The sequence below is a fragment of the Drosophila ficusphila genome, unplaced genomic scaffold (assembly GCF_018152265.1).
Source record: "Drosophila ficusphila isolate 14025-0441.05 unplaced genomic scaffold, ASM1815226v1 contig_657, whole genome shotgun sequence".
Classification (NCBI taxonomy): domain Eukaryota; kingdom Metazoa; phylum Arthropoda; class Insecta; order Diptera; family Drosophilidae; genus Drosophila; species Drosophila ficusphila.
The window spans coordinates 65,855-89,115 of NW_025064589.1; the positions used below are offsets into that span (position 1 = coordinate 65,855).

The following is a 23,261-nucleotide window of genomic DNA, read 5'->3' on the forward strand; positions in this document are numbered from 1 at the left end:
AATTCGGTACATCTCAGCTGCCAGGAAGAAGCGTTGGAGTCAATCGACACAACCCTGCAGAAATTTTGGTCTGTGGAGGACTTGCCGCCTAAGGCTAAAGTCCATACTCCTGAGCAGCAACTTTGTGAACAACACTTTGAGAAGAATACTCAAAGACTGTCGTCCGGGAGATTTTCGGTTCGTCTGCCGTTCAAATCTGACCCGAATTCTCTTGGTTCTTCGTATGAAGTTGCGAAACGTAGATTTTTGTCGCTGGAAAGGAGATTGTCCAAAGATCCTTCCTTAAAAAAAATGTATCTGGATTTCATGGAGGAATATGCGTCAATGGGCCATATGTCTTCTACTGGTAATAGAATTCCAGATGGTCCACACTATTTTATTCCGCACCAATGCGTGCTGCGGCCTCAAAGCACCTCAACCAAGTTGAGAGTGGTGTTCGATGCCTCAAGCCGCACATCGACGCAGGTTGCGTTGAATGATATCTTGATGGTAGGCCCCACTATTCAAGAGGAGCTGTATTCGACGCTACTTCGGTTCAGAATGCACAGGTTCGCCCTTGCAGCGGACATTAAAAAGATGTATCGCCAAGTGATGGTGGACGAAGCTGACCGAAACTATCAGCTCATAGTGTGGAGACGAGATCCTTCTGAGTCTCTGAAGATCTTTAGATTAAATACCGTGACATACGGAACATCGCCAGCACCCTTCATGGCAATCCGGTGTTTAATGCGGCTTGGAGAGATGGCGCAAGCTAAGTATCCAAATGCCGCAAAGGTCATTCAGAATGATTTTTATGTTGACGATTTGTTGACAGGCGCCGGATGCGTTGAGAACCTGCAAAGCCTTCGTGAGGAAGTTTCTCAGGTTTTGCAAGAGGCAGGTTTCGAATTGGCAAAGTGGTTTTCGAACTGCCCAGAGATCTCCGCATCTGACAGCGCTATCATGCCATTATTGGCTGACTCAGATGTGACTAAAACCCTTGGAGTGGTTTGGTTACCTGGTAAAGATTACTTCCAATTCCGGTTGGATGACTCTTTCCAGGATCTTCGTCCGACAAAACGAAACATACTCTCCGTGACTGCGAGACTTTTCGATCCACTGGGCCTGTTGTGTCCTTTGGTCACGAAGGCGAAGATGCTTCTACAGGAGCTGTGGCTTCGAAAATTAGATTGGGACGAGTCGCTACCGATGCAGCTACAAACGTCGTGGGAAGCCTTCAAGGCAACTCTGCTGCAACTGCCCAAAGTTAAGGTATCGCGATTCGTTCATACAGATCCGCAAGTCCCGATTGAGATCCACGGTTTCGCTGACGCTTCCATGCGAGCATATGGAGCGTGCATCTACGTTCGCACTCAAACTGCTGAAGGTTTGAAAGTGTCATTACTGACTGCCAAATCCAAAGTAGCTCCCCTCAAGACGAAAACTTTGCCTCGCCTTGAGCTGTGTGCAGCTCACCTTCTAGCAGATCTTCTGAATCGTGTAAGGCCATTACTAAATTGCCCTATCAAAAAAGTGGTCCTATGGACCGACTCCGAGATCACTCTGCATTGGATCAAAACTCATCCTTCGTCGTTGTCCGTTTTCGTCTCAAACCGAGTAGCTGAGATCCAAGAGTGGTCGGAGAACGCAATTTGGTGACACGTTCCCACGAAAGTTAACCCAGCGGATATAGTGTCTCGAGGATGTGACGTTGAAGATCTTTTAACGTCCATTTGGTTCGCTGGGCCGTCATTTTTGCTCGACACAGAAAGTAGTTGGCCTGTAAATCAGCATTTCGAACTTCCTTCAGAAGTTGTGTCGAGTGAGTTACGCAAGTCGGCGTTAACTCTTGTTGTCACACCAGAGCCCAACTACCTGCTTCAGAAAATCGAGTCCTTTTCGTCGCACCTGAAGCTGCTGAGAGTTTTCGTGTGGGTTTTCAGATTTATTCGGAGGTGTAAGAAAGTTTTACAGCCTTTTGAAAAAGCATTACGCCAAGAGAATTGAATTTTGCGTTCGAGAAAATTGTAGAAGTCATCCAATCTCACGAATTCAGTGACGACATAGGCAAAATTCGGAAAAAGAAACCGGTATCAACGCAGATTCAAAAGCTAAATCCCTTTGTGCAGGAAAAGAAATCAGATTGGTGCTCTTCGACATTATTGCGAGTTGGTGGTCGGTTATTGAATGCTCATATCCCGTACGAAGCCAAATTTCCGTTGTTGCTAACAAAAAGCTCACAGTTCGTTAAAACCTACGTGTCGTATCTGCACGTTACGAATTGTCACGCTGGTCCTCGAGCTCTTGTGAGTCTCCTACGAGAGAAAGTCTGGTTGGTCAATGCTCAAGACGTATGTCGCCGAACAGTTCGTTCGTGCATGCGCTGCTTTCGATGCAAGCCGCAGCTCTTGACGCAAATTATGGGGAACTTGCCATCAGACAGACTCCGAGCTCTCCGCCCTTTTAATATCTGTGGCGTCGATTTTTGTGGGCCATTTAGCACAACGTATCGCATCCGTGGTAAACCACCGTACAAGTCATATGTGTTTTGCGTCCAAAGCGGTCCACATAGAGTTAGTGTCTGACCTTACCACTGATGCATTTCTCTTGGCTTTCCAAAGGTTCGTGAGTCGTCGCGGGATTCCGGAGAAGGTGTGGTGCGACAACGCGACCAACTTCGTCGGCGCGGATCGGCACCTGAAAGAGTTCCGGGCCCGTCTGGAGGAGCAGGGGGGCGGTATCGAAGCATTCGCGTCAAGAAAAGGATGCGAGTTTGCGTTCATACCGCCCAGAGCACCTCACTTCGGCGGTCTATGGGAAGCAGGTGTGAAGTCTGCAAAGCACCTGTTCCTTCGGACGGTCGGTCACGACCTCTTGACCGCGGAGGAGCTCGGAACTCTCCTCGCCAGCGTGGAGGCGGTGCTGAACTCGAGGCCCATAGGAGCGCTAAGCAGCGACCCCAGCGACGGCGAAGCTCTCACACCCGGACATCTCCTGATCGGCGGCCCGCTGGTCGCTCCACCACCGTCGGCACTCCCGGACCAGATCAGCCCGACCTGCTTGCGAAGATGGCGCAGTGTCTCGTCGCTCAGGCACAGGTTCTGGCAGCGATGGTCCCGGGAGTACGTCTCCAGCCTGCAGACGAGGCAAAAGTGGAACCAGGAGGTCCAAAACGTCGTCGTGGGAGCTCTCGTCGTCGTCGGCGAGGACAATCTGCCGCCCCAGCAGTGGAGGATCGGGCGCGTAGTAGCGGTGCACGTCGGCGCTGACGGGAAGGTCCGAGTGGCGGACATCAAGACGGCAGAGGGAACCTTCAGGCGAGCCATCCATCGGCTGGCGCTTCTTCCAACGTTGTCCTGAAGGACGTCGTCCCTTCAGAGGGGGCGGTGTTTGGAGATTTCTCTCTGATGTTCGTGTAAAGCGGGGATCGGGGCGTAAATAAAGCTTTCTCGCTCAGGCGAATTCGGCCGCCGATCTCCCGCTCATTACTTTATGTTAGCATAAGAGAATTATATGAAATTAAAGTCAGTTGAAAATCGAACTCCTTATCGTGCGCATCGCCGCAACTCTCGTCTTTTTCGCTATTCGCCTAATAAACCATCGCAAAACAGAAAATAACCACTGCAATCACAAGTTCTCGCGTTTGTCGTCAATAAAAAAGCTTATTGTTTTTCAATTTTTATTCATAATATTAAAATATCTATGGAAAACATTATCTCACATTATAAATAATTTGATTGTGAAAAACGAAGAAAAATATTTTCATTTTCAATCATATAATACTGAGGAATGTCTAGCATAAAAAATGTTTGAAATATTTTTCATCTAGAATTGTCTCTTATTAATGATTTAGTAAAATTGAAATCTTTTGTAAATGTTATTGTTCTTCGTTAAATTCGTTTAAAACTCATAACTAAATTAAAACTAATTAACGAAAAAAATTTTTATACGAATTCATTAAATGTTTCTCCATTATATAAATGTAAAGAATATATTGAAAAAAAAAATGTTATATACAACCTCAACTCATATGGGACTACCCCTGAATTTAAGCATATTAATTAGGGGAGGAAAAGAAACTAACTAGGATTTTCTTAGTAGCGGCGAGCGAAAAGAAATCAGTTCAGCACTAAGTCACTTTGTCTATATGGCAAATGTGAGATGCAGTGTATGGAGCGTCAATATTCTAGTATGAGAAATTAACGATTTAAGTCCTTCTTAAATGAGGCCATTTACCCATAGAGGGTGCCAGGCCCGTATAACGTTAATGATTACTAGATGATGTTTCCAAAGAGTCGTGTTGCTTGATAGTGCAGCACTAAGTGGGTGGTAAACTCCATCTACAACTAAATATAACCATGAGACCGATAGTAAACAAGTACCGTGAGGGAAAGTTGAAAAGAACTCTGAATAGAGAGTTAAATAGTACGTGAAACTGCTTAGAGGTTAAGCCCGATGAACCTGAATATCCATTATGGAAAATTCATCATTAAAATTGTAATATTTAAACAATATTATGATAATAGTGTGCATTTTTTCCATATAAATTTACATTCTTTTTACTCCACCCGGGAGCTTAGAGCCTCTACAATTTCTTGTAGAGGATTCGTTATCATTGATTTTCGATCGTACCGGTGATAAGCCAGTAGCGACTTAGCCTAGCGGTGGGGATGCCACCTGGCGCCATCTAGGAGTGACGAAAATTCTATTGTTGGGTCCATAGTAACGTGGACGAGGGGGTGTGCGGGTCCGGGGAGCCGAAATTTGTTACTAATGTTAAGTGAGCGATAGAGCATAGAAGTGGTGGAGATTTGGAAAAAGAGACCGTTTCTTTTTCTCGGGGAGCCTGGGGCTCGACTTGAACCCGGGCCTTCCGGACCGGAGGCCAGCGCTCTACCTGCTGGACCACCGTCCCCCCATATAAGGACATTGTAATCTATTAGCATACAAAATTTATCATAAAATATGGCTTATAGTTTATTTAAATTAAAATGCTTGCGTTTTAACACAAAATAAATGTCATTAATTTGATAAAGTGCTGATAGATTTATATGATTACAGTGCGTTAATTTTTCGGAATTATATAATGGCATAATTATCAATGATTTTTGTGTTTATTATATGCACTTGTATGATTAACAATGCGAAAGATTCAGGATACCTTCGGGACCCGTCTTGAAACACGGACCAAGGAGTCTAACATATGTGCAAGTTATTGGGATATAAACCTAATAGCGTAATTAACTTGACTAATAATGGGATTAGTTTTTTAACTATTTATAGTTAATTAACACAATCCCGGGGCGTTCTATATAGTTATGTATAATGATATTTATATTATTTATGCCTCTAACTGGAACGTACCTTGAGCATATATGCTGTGACCCGAAAGATGGTGAACTATACTTGATCAGGTTGAAGTCAGGGGAAACCCTGATGGAAGACCGAAACAGTTCTGACGTGCAAATCGATTGTCAGAATTGAGTATAGGGGCGAAAGACCAATCGAACCATCTAGTAGCTGGTTCCTTCCGAAGTTTCCCTCAGGATAGCTGGTGCATTTTAATATTATATAAAATAATCTTATCTGGTAAAGCGAATGATTAGAGGCCTTAGGGTCGAAACGATCTTAACCTATTCTCAAACTTTAAATGGGTAAGAACCTTAACTTTCTTGATATGAAGTTTAAGGTTATGATATAATGTGCCCAGTGGGCCACTTTTGGTAAGCAGAACTGGCGCTGTGGGATGAACCAAACGTAATGTTACGGTGCCCAAATTAACAACTCATGCAGATACCATGAAAGGCGTTGGTTGCTTAAAACAGCAGGACGGTGATCATGGAAGTCGAAATCCGCTAAGGAGTGTGTAACAACTCACCTGCCGAAGCAACTAGCCCTTAAAATGGATGGCGCTTAAGTTGTATACCTATACATTACCGCTAAAGTAGATGATTTATATTACTTGTAATATAAATTTTGAAACTTTAGTGAGTAGGAAGGTACAATGGTATGCGTAGAAGTGTTTGGCGTAAGCCTGCATGGAGCTGCCATTGGTACAGATCTTGGTGGTAGTAGCAAATAATCGAATGAGACCTTGGAGGACTGAAGTGGAGAAGGGTTTCGTGTGAACAGTGGTTGATCACGAGTTAGTCGGTCCTAAGTTCAAGGCGAAAGCCGAAAATTTTCAAGTAAAAAACTAATGACTAAATAAATATATATACAAGCCAAAAATAATATACTTGAATAATTTTGAACGAAAGGGAATACGGTTCCAATTCCGTAACCTGTTGAGTATCCGTTTGTTATTAAATATGGGCCTCGTGCTCATCCTGGCAACAGGAACGACCATAAAGAAGCCGTCGAGAGATATCGGAAGAGTTTTCTTTTCTGTTTTATAGCCGTACTACCATGGAAGTCTTTCGCAGAGAGATATGGTAGATGGGCTGAGAAGAGCATGACATATACTGTTGTGTCGATATTTTCTCCTCGGACCTTGAAAATTTATGGTGGGGACACGCAAACTTCTCAACAGGCCGTACCAATATCCGCAGCTGGTCTCCAAGGTGAAGAGTCTCTAGTCGATAGAATAATGTAGGTAAGGGAAGTCGGCAAATTAGATCCGTAACTTCGGGATAAGGATTGGCTCTGAAGATTGAGATAGTCGGGCTTGATTGGGAAACAATAACATGGTTTATGTGCTCGTTCTGGGTAAATAGAGTGTCTATCATTTATGGTGGTTACTTGTTCCCCGGATAGTTTAGTTACGTAGCCAATTGTGGAACTTTCTTGCTAAAATTTTTAAGAATACTAATTGGCTCAAACCGATTAGTTCTTATTAATTATAACGATTATCAATTAACAATCAATTCAGAACTGGCACGGACTTGGGGAATCCGACTGTCTAATTAAAACAAAGCATTGTGATGGCCCTAGCGGGTGTTGACACAATGTGATTTCTGCCCAGTGCTCTGAATGTCAAAGTGAAGAAATTCAAGTAAGCGCGGGTCAACGGCGGGAGTAACTATGACTCTCTTAAGGTAGCCAAATGCCTCGTCATCTAATTAGTGACGCGCATGAATGGATTAACGACGGACGTGTGTTTTCGACGTGCTCCATTAATTTGTGAATAACTTTTGATTCCGTGCGAATTAATTGCTAATTTTTAGCTTAAAATTCGCGGATTCGCCTAGCGATTAAAATCGTGTAATTTTCCGGTCGGAAAAGTGCGGTTTTCCTCGCGAAAACATCGTGTGAAAGTTTGCAAACAACAGCACGTGTTGGAAATTTTCCGCTGCAGCTTGTGTGTGTGGGTGAGTAGAGCACAGCTTATTCTCCCCTACTCCCAATGGAGGGCGCGCTCTCTGAGAGCGAGCTGTCGGCGAGCAGTCGGGCCAGCAGTCGGCCCAGTAGTGCTGCGAGTACGGCGAGGCGTCGGCGCGGAAAGAGAGGGAAGGCGACGACGAGCGCGGTGCCGAAACCGACGCAGCCGAAGCTGTTGGCGCTTGACGTCAACGAGCCTCTGCCGGCGCCGGTAGGTGTGTTGGAGGAGAGCCCATTCTCCTCTCTCGAGGTGGCGTTGGCCTCAGCCTCTGCCGCTGCCGCTGGCGTCGCTGCCCTTTCCGCTGCTTCCCCCGCTGCCGCCTCCGCTGCTGCTCCCGCTGCTTCCCCTGCTGCTGCTCCCGCTGCTTCCCCTGCTGCTGCCCCCGCTGCTGCCCCTGCCGCTGCCCCCGCTGCTGCCCCCGCTGTCGCCAGGGATTCTGGTGGAGCCGCAGCTGCCCCCCTGTCCCCGTCTCCCCTCCCGTCGTCGCGTCCGTCCATGGTACGGTGGCCGAGCTGGCCAAGATCAAGGACGGATTCTTGGAAGAGGTTGTTGCGTCGAATTTATCGACCAAGCAGGCCTGCGCCATGATGCGGTGCCTGAACAGGTATGAGGGCCTGGTGCTTGCGCTCTCGGCGCGGAATGCAGCCTTGGAGGCTCTCCGCGACCAGCAGCGAATGCCGCCGCCGCCGCCCCCGAAGTCCGTCATGGCGCAGGCTGTGGTCCCCATGCCACCTGCTGGGTATGCAGCCGCATATCCCAGCCTGCCAGCGCCTCTAGCTGCTCCGGTGCCTGCCCCGCGGAAGCCACGCGAGACGTGGTCCGCCGTTGTGGTGAGCAAGGACCCGACAGTGAGCGGAAAAGAGGTTGCAGAAAAGGTGCGCAGGGAGATCGCCCCTTCGCTTGGCGTACGTCTGCATGAGGTGAGAGGGCTTGCGCGTGGCGGTGCCATCATCCGCACCCCCTCATCAGGCGAAATTCGCAAGGTTGTCGCAAACAAGAAGTTTGCAGAAGTTGGCCTGGAGATCAAGCAGAGCCCGGCGCAGCGACCCAAGGTGGTCGTTAGCAACGTCGACACTGCGACGAAGCCAGCTGACTTTATGAAGGACCTCTACAGGAACAACTTCGCGGAAGTAATGGATGTGGCCTCCTTTGAAAAGGCGGTACATCTCGAGAAGCCATGGTCTGCGGCTGACGGCGCCACAGTCAATGTGACGCTCGATGTCAACGCCGTGGCCCTTGAGGTGCTGGATGGTGCAAAGGCGTACATCGGCTGGTTCGCGTATAACTGCCGAGCCTTGGTGCGCACGTACGCCTGCCACAGGTGCGTCGGATTCGACCACAAGGTCGCCCAGTGCCGGTACAAGGAGAACGTGTGCCGCCAGTGCGGACAGAACGGCCACAGTGCGCGGAGTTGCACGAACCCGGTGGACTGCCGGAACTGCCGCTTCAAGGGGTATGCCTCGGGACACAATATGTTGTCCCCAAGCTGCCCAGTGTATGCGGCTGTGCTGGCGAGGGTGAATGCTAGACACTAATGTTTAGCATCATCCAGGCAAACTGTGGCCGAGGCCGAGCTGCGACGGTCGAGCTCGGAGTCCGATTGAGGGAATCAGGATTTCTGTTCGCACTTTTGCAGGAGCCATATCCAGACGTCGGGAGGATGGATGTGCTGCCTGAAGGAATGAGGATCTTCGCCGATCGGCGAGGGAAGGCAGCCATCCTAGTGGATCACCAGGATGTCATCTGTATGCCAGTGGAGCCCCTCACCACCGACCACGGCGTATGCGTGAGCGTTAAAGGGAGTTTTGGCTCAATCTTCCTTTGCTCCGTATATTGCCAATTCGACGCCGACCTAGACCCGTATCTTAGATACATGGATGCGGTCCTGCTGCAGGCCAGCAGAACGCCGTGCATCATGGGACTTGATGCGAATGCAGTATCCCCCATGTGGTTTAGCAAACTCTCTCGGCAGACCGAGGGGCAAGCTAACCGCACCCGGGGTGAACTGCTGTCTGAGTGGATGCTGGAGAAAGGAGTCGTCGCTCTTAACCAGCACAGTGAGGTGTTCACGTTCGATAGCGGCAGAGCCCGCAGTGATATCGACGTGACGATCGCCAACGAAGCAGCATCTATGTGGGCCACATATGAGTGGAGAGTGGGCGAGTGGGAGTTAAGTGATCACAACAGGATTACTGTTGTTGCCACACCAACTACCACGCGCGCAGTTGAGAGCATAGCTCCTGTGCCGTCCTGGAACTTCTCCACTGCTCGCTGGCGATTGTTCGAAGAGGAATTGGTGAGCCGGGCAGCCGGACTTTCGGAAGACTTCTCTGAATCGCCGATGGACCAGCAAGTTTCTGCCCTGCGGCAAGTGGTGCACGAGGCGTGCGACCTTGCGCTGGGTAGGAAGACGCCGAGATCGCCTAGGAGGAGAGCACGTTGGTGGACCGCCGACCTCAGCTCTGCGCGCCGCGAAGTCAGAAGACTTCGGCGCAGGCTCCAGGACGCCCGCCGACGGGGCGACGTCGAAAGGACTGAGCTGCTTGTGGTCGAACTGAGGATCGCCTCAGCCGGCTACAAGAAGCTCATTCTAAAGGCGAAGGAGGACAGCTGGAGAAACTTCGTGGGAGAGAACGCAGACGATCCATGGGGGCGCGTCTACAAGATTTGCCGCGGTCGTAACAAACGCTCGGAGATTGGGTGTCTTCGCGTAAACGGCGAGCTGGTCACCGATTGGGGTGACTGTGCGCGAGTGCTCCTCCGTAACTTTTTCCCAGTTGCGGAGTCAGATGCACCGATTGCCTACGCGGAGACAGTCCCACCGGCGCTCGATGAATTCGAGGTTGACGCTTGTGTCGCCAGGTTGAAGAGCAGACGCTCGCCTGGCATGGACGGCATCAACGGCACGATCTGCAAGGCGGTCTGGCGCGCCATACCTCAATACCTCACGAGGCTATTTTCCCGGTGTATCCGGTCGGGGTACTTTCCCAGCGAGTGGAAGTGTCCACGCGTAGTGGCGCTACTCAAGGGACCCGACAAGGACAAGTGCGAGCCATCCTCGTACAGGGGAATCTGTCTGCTGCCCGTTTTCGGCAAGGTGCTTGAGGGAATCATGGTGAATCGCGTTAGAGAAGTTCTTCCGGAAGGCTGCAGATGGCAGTTTGGATTTCGCCGAGGACGATGTGTGGAGGAAGCTTGGAGACACGTAAAGAGCAGTGTCGCCGCCAGCACGGCGCGATACGTGCTTGGACTTTTCGTGGACTTCAAAGGAGCTTTCGACAACGTCGAATGGTGCGCTGCACTGCGCCGATTGGCCGAGTTGGGATGCCGGGAAATGAGCTTGTGGCGAAGCTTCTTCTCCGGCCGAAGAGCAGTGATCCGAAGCAGTGTTGGTACCGTGGACGTACCAGTCACTAGAGGTTGCCCGCAGGGGTCAATCAGTGGCCCATTTATTTGGGATCTACTGATGGATGTACTGCTACAGCGCCTTGAGCCGTACTGCGCACTCAGCGCGTACGCGGATGACCTGCTTCTTCTCATCGAGGGAAACTCCCGACTCGCGCTTGAAGAAAAGGAGCGCAACTAATGTCCATTGTTGAAACGTGGGGAGCAGAAATTGGTGTAACCGTTTCCACCAGCAAGACGGTGGTTATGCTGCTGAAGGGCAACATGGCGCGTACGCCATTGGTAAGATTTGCGGGAGCAAGCTTGCCGTATGTCCGCAGCTGCCGGTACCTTGGCATCAAAGTCAGTGAGCGCATGAGCTTCATGGTGCACATCACCTCGCTCAGAATGCGGATCACGGGAGTTGTTGGAGCATTGGCGCGTGTGCTTCGAGCCGACTGGGGCCTCAGTCCTCGAGCCAAGCGGACCATATATGCCGGACTCTTAGCACCCTGTGTGCTCTTTGGTGCCTCGGTATGGTATGTCAGTACGACGAGGCAAATAGTGGCCAGGAGGCGACTTATTGCCTGCCAAAGGCTGATCCTACTAGGAAGTCTTCCGGTATGCCGAACAGTGTCTTCCTGGCACTGCAGGTTCTTGCTGGAGCTCCCCGCTTGACTTAGCAGCAATGAAAATTGCTGTTAAGTTCAAGCTGAAGCGTGGATACCCGTTGGAGGAATACGACTGGCTCTACGGCGAAGACCTTTCAGGTCTAAGCTGGAAGCAGAGAATGGAGCGGATTGACGAGTGTCTATTGCGTGATTGGCAGGACAGATGGGATGATGTGGACTCCCCAGGACGGGTGACCCACAATTTCATCCCCAATGTCAGCCTCGTCCATCGAAATCCCAATTTTGGGTTTTCGATGCGCATGGGATTCCTGCTTACAGGGCACGGGTCGTTGAACGCATTTCTGCATAGCAGAGCTCTTAGCGATACCGCCGCATGCTCATGTGGCGATCCTAACGAGGATTGGGAGCACATCCTTTGTGCTTGCCCCACTATGCAGATTTGCGCGACCTCAATGGACTTGGTGTGCAGCGCGTTGGCGAAACCTGGACATTTGGACGGATTCTGGAGGACGAGGACAGGACTCGGAGGCTGAAGGAGTTTGCTGAGGAAGTTTTCACCAGGAGAGGGAGGAACTCATAGTTCCTTTTTGCTCACGCCGTGTGGTTAGCGGAGAAGAATACTGCCACAGCCCACCATTGCTTGTCGTAGGAGGCGACTAATATGGCATGGGCACTCTATCCGGGCTTGTCGGAGCCAAAAGGGAGGGTCCACCGAACCCTGCATTTCGGTACCACGGGTTGAGCAGTGCCTTCCAAGGCTGCTCATTGAGGTCGGCCCCCTTGTGGGAGTATCGTGGTGGCTGTGGTTGATACCTATATCGCGGGTAGAACTTTCAAGTTCGACGAAGAGTTGCGTATATACGACTCGGGTGCTGTGACCCTAAGATCAGAAGAGATTTTAGATAGATCTCGCTCCTCAGCAAGGGGGAGTGTTTGCCCGACAAGCACACACTCGAATTGCTACCGGGATAGTTGCTACGTACATAGCTGTAGCTTCTATTTTGGGGCGTTGGTCTGGCGCTTAATCTAGACACATGCACTATATACATGGGTATATAAGAGTGTCGTGGCTGTACTCCCTTCAATGTGGAACACGCCACGTTAAATAAAACTCGGAGGGATCCGATCCACACCTGTCCCTATCTACTATCTAGCGAAACCACAGCCAAGGGAACGGGCTTGGAATAATTAGCGGGGAAAGAAGACCCTTTTGAGCTTGACTCTAATCTGGCAGTGTAAGGAGACATAAGAGGTGTAGAATAAGTGGGAGATATTAGGCTTCGGTTTGATATCGCCAATGAAATACCACTACTCTTATTGTTTCCTTACTTACTTGATTAAATGGAACGTGTATCATTTCCTAGCCATTATACGGATATATTTATTATATCTTATGGTATTGGGTTTTGATGCAAGCTTCTTGATCAAAGTATCACGAGTTTGTTATATAATCGCAAACAAATTCTTTAATAAAACGATGCATTTATGTATTTTTGATTTGAAAATTTGGTATAACTCCAATTACTCAGGTATGATCCAATTCAAGGACATTGCCAGGTAGGGAGTTTGACTGGGGCGGTACATCTCTCAAATAATAACGGAGGTGTCCCAAGGCCAGCTCAGTGCGGACAGAAACCACACATAGAGCAAAAGGGCAAATGCTGACTTGATCTCGGTGTTCAGTACACACAGGGACAGCAAAAGCTCGGCCTATCGATCCTTTTGGTTTAAAGAGTTTTTAACAAGAGGTGTCAGAAAAGTTACCATAGGGATAACTGGCTTGTGGCGGCCAAGCGTTCATAGCGACGTCGCTTTTTGATCCTTTGATGTCGCAGGCTGCAGATGGCAGTTTGGATTTCGCCGAGGACGATGTGTGGAGGAAGCTTGGAGACACGTAAAGAGCAGTGTCGCCGCCAGCACGGCGCGATACGTGCTTGGACTTTCGTGGACTTCAAAGGAGCTTTCGACAACGTCGAATGGTGCGCTGCACTGCGCCGATTGGCCGAGTTGGGATGCCGGGAAATGAGCTTGTGGCGAAGCTTCTTCTCCGGCCGAAGAGCAGTGATCCGAAGCAGTGTTGGTACCGTGGACGTACCAGTCACTAGAGGTTGCCCGCAGGGGTCAATCAGTGGCCCATTTATTTGGGATCTACTGATGGATGTACTGCTACAGCGCCTTGAGCCGTACTGCGCACTCAGCGCGTACGCGGATGACCTGCTTCTTCTCATCGAGGGAAACTCCCGACTCGCGCTTGAAGAAAAGGAGCGCAACTAATGTCCATTGTTGAAACGTGGGGAGCAGAAATTGGTGTAACCGTTTCCACCAGCAAGACGGTGGTTATGCTGCTGAAGGGCAACATGGCGCGTACGCCATTGGTAAGATTTGCGGGAGCAAGCTTGCCGTATGTCCGCAGCTGCCGGTACCTTGGCATCAAAGTCAGTGAGCGCATGAGCTTCATGGTGCACATCACCTCGCTCAGAATGCGGATCACGGGAGTTGTTGGAGCATTGGCGCGTGTGCTTCGAGCCGACTGGGGCCTCAGTCCTCGAGCCAAGCGGACCATATATGCCGGACTCTTAGCACCCTGTGTGCTCTTTGGTGCCTCGGTATGGTATGTCAGTACGACGAGGCAAATAGTGGCCAGGAGGCGACTTATTGCCTGCCAAAGGCTGATCCTACTAGGAAGTCTTCCGGTATGCCGAACAGTGTCTTCCCTGGCACTGCAGGTTCTTGCTGGAGCTCCCCCGCTTGACTTAGCAGCAATGAAAATTGCTGTTAAGTTCAAGCTGAAGCGTGGATACCCGTTGGAGGAATACGACTGGCTCTACGGCGAAGACCTTTCAGGTCTAAGCTGGAAGCAGAGAATGGAGCGGATTGACGAGTGTCTATTGCGTGATTGGCAGGACAGATGGGATGATGTGGACTCCCCAGGACGGGTGACCCACAATTTCATCCCCAATGTCAGCCTCGTCCATCGAAATCCCAATTTTGGGTTTTCGATGCGCATGGGATTCCTGCTTACAGGGCACGGGTCGTTGAACGCATTTCTGCATAGCAGAGCTCTTAGCGATACCGCCGCATGCTCATGTGGCGATCCTAACGAGGATTGGGAGCACATCCTTTGTGCTTGCCCCCACTATGCAGATTTGCGCGACCTCAATGGACTTGGTGTGCAGCGCGTTGGCGAAACCTGGACATTTGGACGGATTCTGGAGGACGAGGACAGGACTCGGAGGCTGAAGGAGTTTGCTGAGGAAGTTTTCACCAGGAGAGGGAGGAACTCATAGTTCCTTTTTGCTCACGCCGTGTGGTTAGCGGAGAAGAATACTGCCACAGCCCACCATTGCTTGTCGTAGGAGGCGACTAATATGGCATGGGCACTCTATCCGGGCTTGTCGGAGCCAAAAGGGAGGGTCCACCGAACCCTGCATTTCGGTACCACGGGTTGAGCAGTGCCTTCCAAGGCTGCTCATTGAGGTCGGCCCCCTTGTGGGAGTATCGTGGTGGCTGTGGTTGATACCTATATCGCGGGTAGAACTTTCAAGTTCGACGAAGAGTTGCGTATATACGACTCGGGTGCTGTGACCCTAAGATCAGAAGAGATTTTAGATAGATCTCGCTCCTCAGCAAGGGGGAGTGTTTGCCCGACAAGCACACACTCGAATTGCTACCGGGATAGTTGCTACGTACATAGCTGTAGCTTCTATTTTGGGGCGTTGGTCTGGCGCTTAATCTAGACACATGCACTATATACATGGGTATATAAGAGTGTCGTGGCTGTACTCCCTTCAATGTGGAACACGCCACGTTAAATAAAACTCGGAGGGATCCGATCCACACCTGTCCCTATCTACTATCTAGCGAAACCACAGCCAAGGGAACGGGCTTGGAATAATTAGCGGGGAAAGAAGACCCTTTTGAGCTTGACTCTAATCTGGCAGTGTAAGGAGACATAAGAGGTGTAGAATAAGTGGGAGATATTAGGCTTCGGTTTGATATCGCCAATGAAATACCACTACTCTTATTGTTTCCTTACTTACTTGATTAAATGGAACGTGTATCATTTCCTAGCCATTATACGGATATATTTATTATATCTTATGGTATTGGGTTTTGATGCAAGCTTCTTGATCAAAGTATCACGAGTTTGTTATATAATCGCAAACAAATTCTTTAATAAAACGATGCATTTATGTATTTTTGATTTGAAAATTTGGTATAACTCCAATTACTCAGGTATGATCCAATTCAAGGACATTGCCAGGTAGGGAGTTTGACTGGGGCGGTACATCTCTCAAATAATAACGGAGGTGTCCCAAGGCCAGCTCAGTGCGGACAGAAACCACACATAGAGCAAAAGGGCAAATGCTGACTTGATCTCGGTGTTCAGTACACACAGGGACAGCAAAAGCTCGGCCTATCGATCCTTTTGGTTTAAAGAGTTTTTAACAAGAGGTGTCAGAAAAGTTACCATAGGGATAACTGGCTTGTGGCGGCCAAGCGTTCATAGCGACGTCGCTTTTTGATCCTTTGATGTCGGCTCTTCCTATCATTGTGAAGCAAAATTCACCAAGCGTTGGATTGTTCACCCATGCAAGGGAACGTGAGCTGGGTTTAGACCGTCGTGAGACAGGTTAGTTTTACCCTACTAATGACAAAACGTTGTTGCGACAGCATTCCTGCGTAGTACGAGAGGAACCGCAGGTACGGACCAATGGCACAATACTTGTTCGAGCGAACAGTGGTATGACGCTACGTCCGTTGGATTATGCCTGAACGCCTCTAAGGTCGTATCCGTGCTGGACTGCAATGATAAATAAGGGGCAATTTGCATTGTATGGCTTCTAAACCATTTAAAGTTTATAATTCATTTTATAAACGACAATGGATGTGATGCCAATGTAATTTGTAACATAGTAAATTGGGAGGATCTTCGATCACCTGATGCCGCGCTAGTTACATATAAAAACATTATTTAATACAATGACAAAGCCTAGAATCAATTGTAAACGACTTTTGTAACAGGCAAGGTGTTGTAAGTGGTTGAGCAGCTGCCATACTGCGATCCACTGAAGCTTATCCTTTGCTTGATGATTCGATATTTAATAAAATAACGAAATGGAAAGAATATTATAATTATTAAATTTATTTTGATAATTATAATTTTGGATTTTTGGGGAATCCAAAGAAAAAGGTAGCCAAAAAGTACTCGTCATATTATTAGTGACGCATATAAGATCATGTCAAAGTAAAAGAAACAAAGTAATGTTTGAGATTAACTATGAATCCACTTTTACGGTAGCCAAATGTTCCGTCATATTATTAGTGACGCATATAAGATCATGTCAAAGTAAAAGAAACAAAGTAATGTTTGAGATTAACTATGAATCCACTTTTACGGTAGCCAAATGTTCCGTCATATTATTAGTGACGCATATAAGATCATGTCAAAGTAAAAGAAACAAAGTAATGTTTGAGATTAACTATGAATCCACTTTTACGGTAGCCAAATGTCCCGTCATATTATTAGTGACGCATATAAGATCATGTCAAAGTAAAAGAAACAAAGTAATGTTTGAGATTAACTATGAATCCACTTTTACGGTAGCCAAATGTTCCGTCATATTATTAGTGACGCATATAAGATCATGTCAAAGTAAAAGAAACAAAGTAATGTTTGAGATTAACTATGAATCCACTTTTACGGTAGCCAAATGTTCCGTCATATTATTAGTGACGCATATAAGATCATGTCAAAGTAAAAGAAACAAAGTAATGTTTGAGATTAACTATGAATCCACTTTTACGGTAGCCAAATGTCCCGTCATATTATTAGTGACGCATATAAGATCATGTCAAAGTAAAAGAAACAAAGTAATGTTTGAGATTAACTATGAATCCACTTTTACGGTAGCCAAATGTCCCGTCATATTATTAGTGACGCATATAAGATCATGTCAAAGTAAAAGAAACAAAGTAATGTTTGAGATTAACTATGAATCCACTTTTACGGTAGCCAAATGTCCCGTCATATTATTAGTGACGCATATAAGATCATGTCAAAGTAAAAGAAACAAAGTAATGTTTGAGATTAACTATGAATCCACTTTTACGGTAGCCAAATGTTCCGTCATATTATTAGTGACGCATATAAGATCATGTCAAAGTAAAAGAAACAAAGTAATGTTTGAGATTAACTATGAATCCACTTTTACGGTAGCCAAATGTTCCGTCATATTATTAGTGACGCATATAAGATCATGTCAAAGTAAAAGAAACAAAGTAATGTTTGAGATTAACTATGAATCCACTTTTACGGTAGCCAAATGTCCCGTCATATTATTAGTGACGCATATAAGATCATGTCAAAGTAAAAGAAACAAAGTAATGTTTAAGATTAACTATGAATCCACTTTTACCGTAGCCAAATATTCCGTCATATTATTAGTGACGCATATAAGATCATGTCAAAGTAAAAGAAACAAAGTAATGTTTGAGATTAACTATGAATCCACTTTTACGGTAGCCAAATGTTCCGTCATATTATTAGTGACGCATATAAGATCATGTCAAAGTAAAAGAAACAAAGTAATGTTTGAGATTAACTATGAATCCACTTTTACGGTAGCCAAATGTTCCGTCATATTATTAGTGACGCATATAAGATCATGTCAAAGTAAAAGAAACAAAGTAATGTTTGAGATTAACTATGAATCCACTTTTACGGTAGCCAAATGTTCCGTCATATTATTAGTGACGCATATAAGATCATGTCAAAGTAAAAGAAACAAAGTAATGTTTGAGATTAACTATGAATCCACTTTTACGGTAGCCAAATGTCCCGTCATATTATTAGTGACGCATATAAGATCATGTCAAAGTAAAAGAAACAAAGTAATGTTTGAGATTAACTATGAATCCACTTTTACCGTAGCCAAATATTCCGTCATATTATTAGTGACGCATATAAGATCATGTCAAAGTAAAAGAAACAAAGTAATGTTTGAGATTAACTATGAATCCACTTTTACGGTAGCCAAATGTCCCGTCATATTATTAGTGACGCATATAAGATCATGTCAAAGTAAAAGAAACAAAGTAATGTTTGAGATAACTATATATAAACCTCTTTACGGTAACCAAGAGTCTCGTCACATTAATAATAATAGTTAATGAATGTATAGCCATATAGATGATTGGTGACCGGTAATGAAAAAAAAAAAAACCTATATTTAATATATCTATAAATAATACATATTATTTGCGGAATCGTTCATATAATATTATACTATGATATAATATTATTAAAATAGGTAATTAATTTATTATTACGATATAAGTCACCCTGACTAACAAAAGATTTTTTAAAATACACAATTGAATGGCGGGAGTAACTGTAACTTTTAAAGTGTAGTTCAATGCCTTGTTAATCAATTAGTAATGTTCATCAATAAATTAATCAAATTCCTACTGTCCCGAAGAATTGCTACTGGGATAAAATTAAATTAAACCAACGCGGCTGGTGCTCACACTAAACACTTTTTTTCCATTAAAAATCATTATAGGTAGGCAAGGCAGTTTTGCCGATCAAAGTATTCTTCAAAATATATGAAATTATGATATCCGATATATATATATATATATATATGATATCAATAATATAAATAAATTTACCATATACATATGAAAATCAGTATGAATATCAATTATATGAAGAAATATATATCATATGTATATAAAAAAGTATGAAATATACCTATAAACCTACCTATAAGTGGTTGCCGACTCAAGTATTGTTTAAAACATATGATATGCATATGATTTTGTCAATAATATTAATAAATTAATCATATACATATGAAAATCAGCATAAATATCAATTATATTAAGAAATATATCATATGTATATAAAAAAGTATGAAATATACCTATAAACCCTTAAGTAAATTAAGAGAAAGCCACAGTGTGGGCTCATCTAGTACTGAAAACACCCGATATCTAGATAGGGTGTTCAAAAACTATTATAGGTAGGCAGTGGTTGCCGACCCAAGTATTGTTCAAAACATATGATATGCATATGATTTTGTCAATAATATTAATAAATTAACCATATACATATGAAAATCAGCATAAATATCAATTATATTAAGAAATATATCATATGTATATAAAAAAGTATGAAATATACCTATAAACTCTTAAGTAAATTAAGAGAAAGCCACAGTGTGGGCTCATCTAGTACAGAAAACACCCGATATCTAGATAGGGTGTTCAAAAACTATTATAGGTAGGCAGTGGTTGCCGACCCAAGTATTGTTCAAAACATATGATATGCATATGATTTTGTCAATAATATTAATAAATTAACCATATACATATGAAAATCAGCATAAATATCAATTATATTAAGAAATATATCATATGTATATAAAAAAGTATGAAATATACCTATAAACTCTTAAGTAAATTAAGAGAAAGCCACAGTGTGGGCTCATCTAGTACAGAAAACACCCGATATCTAGATAGGGTGTTCAAAAACTATTATAGGTAGGCAGTGGTTGCCGACCCAAGTATTGTTCAAAACATATGATATGCATATGATTTTGTCAATAATATAAATAAATTTACCATATACATATGAAAATCAGCATAAATATAAATTATATGAAGAAGTAATTCATATGTATATAAAAAGTACTGAATTCAATATTCTCTTAAGTTATTATAGGAGAATAACTGTAGGGTGGGTGGCAAGCCCAATTGAAAATGCCCGATTTCAAGACATCGATGCAAAAAACTACTATAGGATGGTCAGTGGATGTCCATCTAGAATTGATATAAATCTATGTATATAATATGATTTAGTCAATGTTGACAATATATATTATAATATTATCCGTATAAATTTGTTTCTTTATTCTTTTTGAATACGAGACTTGGCTGAGCGGACTAATATTATTAAAACTCAAGATAATAACGTTGAAACGTGCGCCAAGGTTATATATGTATATATATAATAACAATTGGTTTCCAATTATTATCGTTAATTTTTGGTGGCAGGCTAATATAATGTATATTAAATTAGTACCTGCCTTAAAATCGGACGCACTATATCGTTTGCCGGTATAGTGAGTTCAAATAAAATAATAATATTTTTTAATAATATTATTATTAAATAAATACTTATTTTTCATATGCGCTCGGTTTTATATTATATATCATTCGAGAGTTATATGGAAAAATGTTAAATTTTAAATTTAACATCAAAATACAAATGATTTAATTCAATATTTATATTGATTAAACAAAAATTGCAAATGTGTGGATACATAAATAATTATGTATGTTGAAATAAAATGATATTTTAGAATAAAATATTGTACATATAATAAAATTATAGTAGCAAATATATATTAAATAAAAATTATGTTATAAAATTATACATACATACGTATATTTATATATATGATGTAATGAATAATTCTTATAACATCTAAAACTTGTTATATTAGTGGCGAAACAAGTATAAAACAAAACATAAAAGAAGGATTACGAATGCTATACAAGTTTTGGCCGTAATCAAATTCAAAAAATAGAATATTAAAATAATAGATCTATAATATTTATATTGCATTATTTCTATTCGAAAATATGAATGAAATATGTAAAGAAAAACATTATTCTGGTTGATCCTGCCAGTAGTTATATGCTTGTCTCAAAGATTAAGCCATGCATGTCTAAGTACACACGAATTAAAAGTGAAACCGCAAAAGGCTCATTATATCAGTTATGGTTCCTTAGATCGTTAACAGTTACTTGGATAACTGTGGTAATTCTAGAGCTAATACATGCAATTAAAACATGAACCTTTATGGGACATGTGCTTTTATTAGGCTAAAACCAAGCGATCGCAAGATCGTTATATTGGTTGAACTCTAGATAACATGCAGATCGTATGGTCATGTACCGACGACAGATCTTTCAAATGTCTGCCCTATCAACTTTTGATGGTAGTATCTAGGACTACCATGGTTGCAACGGGTAACGGGGAATCAGGGTTCGATTCCGGAGAGGGAGCCTGAGAAACGGCTACCACATCTAAGGAAGGCAGCAGGCGCGTAAATTACCCACTCCCAGCTCGGGGAGGTAGTGACGAAAAATAACAATACAGGACTCATATCCGAGGCCCTGTAATTGGAATGAGTACACTTTAAATCCTTTAACAAGGACCAATTGGAGGGCAAGTCTGGTGCCAGCAGCCGCGGTAATTCCAGCTCCAATAGCGTATATTAAAGTTGTTGCGGTTAAAACGTTCGTAGTTGAACTTGTGCTTCATACGGGTAGTACAACTTACATTTGTGGTTAGTACTATACCTTTATGTATGTAAGCGTATTACCGGTGGAGTTCTTATATGTGATTAAGTACTTGTATTTTTTCATATGTTCCTCCTATTTAAAAACCTGCATTAGTGCTCTTAAACGAGTGTTATTGTGGGCCGGTACAATTACTTTGAACAAATTAGAGTGCTTAAAGCAGGCTTCAAATGCCTGAATATTCTGTGCATGGGATAATGAAATAAGACCTCTGTTCTGCTTTCATTGGTTTTCAGATCAAGAGGTAATGATTAATAGAAGCAGTTTGGGGGCATTAGTATTACGACGCGAGAGGTGAAATTCTTGGACCGTCGTAAGACTAACTTAAGCGAAAGCATTTGCCAAAGATGTTTTCATTAATCAAGAACGAAAGTTAGAGGTTCGAAGGCGATCAGATACCGCCCTAGTTCTAACCATAAACGATGCCAGCTAGCAATTGGGTGTAGCTACTTTTATGGCTCTCTCAGTCGCTTCCCGGGAAACCAAAGCTTTTGGGCTCCGGGGGAAGTATGGTTGCAAAGCTGAAACTTAAAGGAATTGACGGAAGGGCACCACCAGGAGTGGAGCCTGCGGCTTAATTTGACTCAACACGGGAAAACTTACCAGGTCCGAACATAAGTGTGTAAGACAGATTGATAGCTCTTTCTCGAATCTATGGGTGGTGGTGCATGGCCGTTCTTAGTTCGTGGAGTGATTTGTCTGGTTAATTCCGATAACGAACGAGACTCAAATATATTAAATAGATATCTTCAGGATTATGGTGTTGAAGCTTATATAGCCTTCATTCATGGTGGGCAGTAAAATGTTTATTGTGTTTGAATGTGTTTATGTAAGTGGAGCCGTACCTGTTGGTTTGTCCCATTATAAGGACACTAGCTTCTTAAATGGACAAATTGCGTCTAGCAATAATGAGATTGAGCAATAACAGGTCTGTGATGCCCTTAGATGTCCTGGGCTGCACGCGCGCTACAATGAAAGTATCAACGTGTATTTCCTAGACCGAGAGGTCCGGGTAAACCGCTGAACCACTTTCATGCTTGGGATTGTGAACTGAAACTGTTCACATGAACTTGGAATTCCCAGTAAGTGTGAGTCATTAACTCGCATTGATTACGTCCCTGCCCTTTGTACACACCGCCCGTCGCTACTACCGATTGAATTATTTAGTGAGGTCTCCGGACGTGATCACTGTGACGCCTTGCGTGTTACGGTTGTTTCGCAAAAGTTGACCGAACTTGATTATTTAGAGGAAGTAAAAGTCGTAACAAGGTTTCCGTAGGTGAACCTGCGGAAGGATCATTATTGTATATAATATCTTTACCGTAAACAACAATAACTTGTTTTAATTATAAAATATATTTTTATAATATAACAAGATAAAATTGCCAAACAATTATATATTTATAAAAAAAGAAGTTCAATGAAAATTTGGATTAAATTTTTTTATAAATAAAATCAAGCAAACAAGAATAATAATCAAGCAAATTAAATTGTATTATAATATATTCACAAATTTATGTTTATATATTATAATATGAAACTTGCGTGTATATGGACCATAATATACACGC

At 44.1% G+C, this 23,261-nt stretch overlaps 1 non-coding gene and 1 pseudogene across 1 annotated transcript; both read left to right on the forward strand.

Moving 5' to 3' along the window:
• Nucleotides 1-3,995: 3,995 nt before the first annotated feature.
• LOC122320628 lies at nt 3,996-13,189 on the forward strand (annotated as a pseudogene).
• Nucleotides 13,190-20,995: 7,806 nt separating this feature from the next.
• Nucleotides 20,996-22,992, forward strand: LOC122320613. Its single transcript, XR_006245730.1, has one exon. It is a non-coding gene; the product is annotated as a small subunit ribosomal RNA (ribosomal RNA).
• Nucleotides 22,993-23,261: the final 269 nt, after the last annotated feature.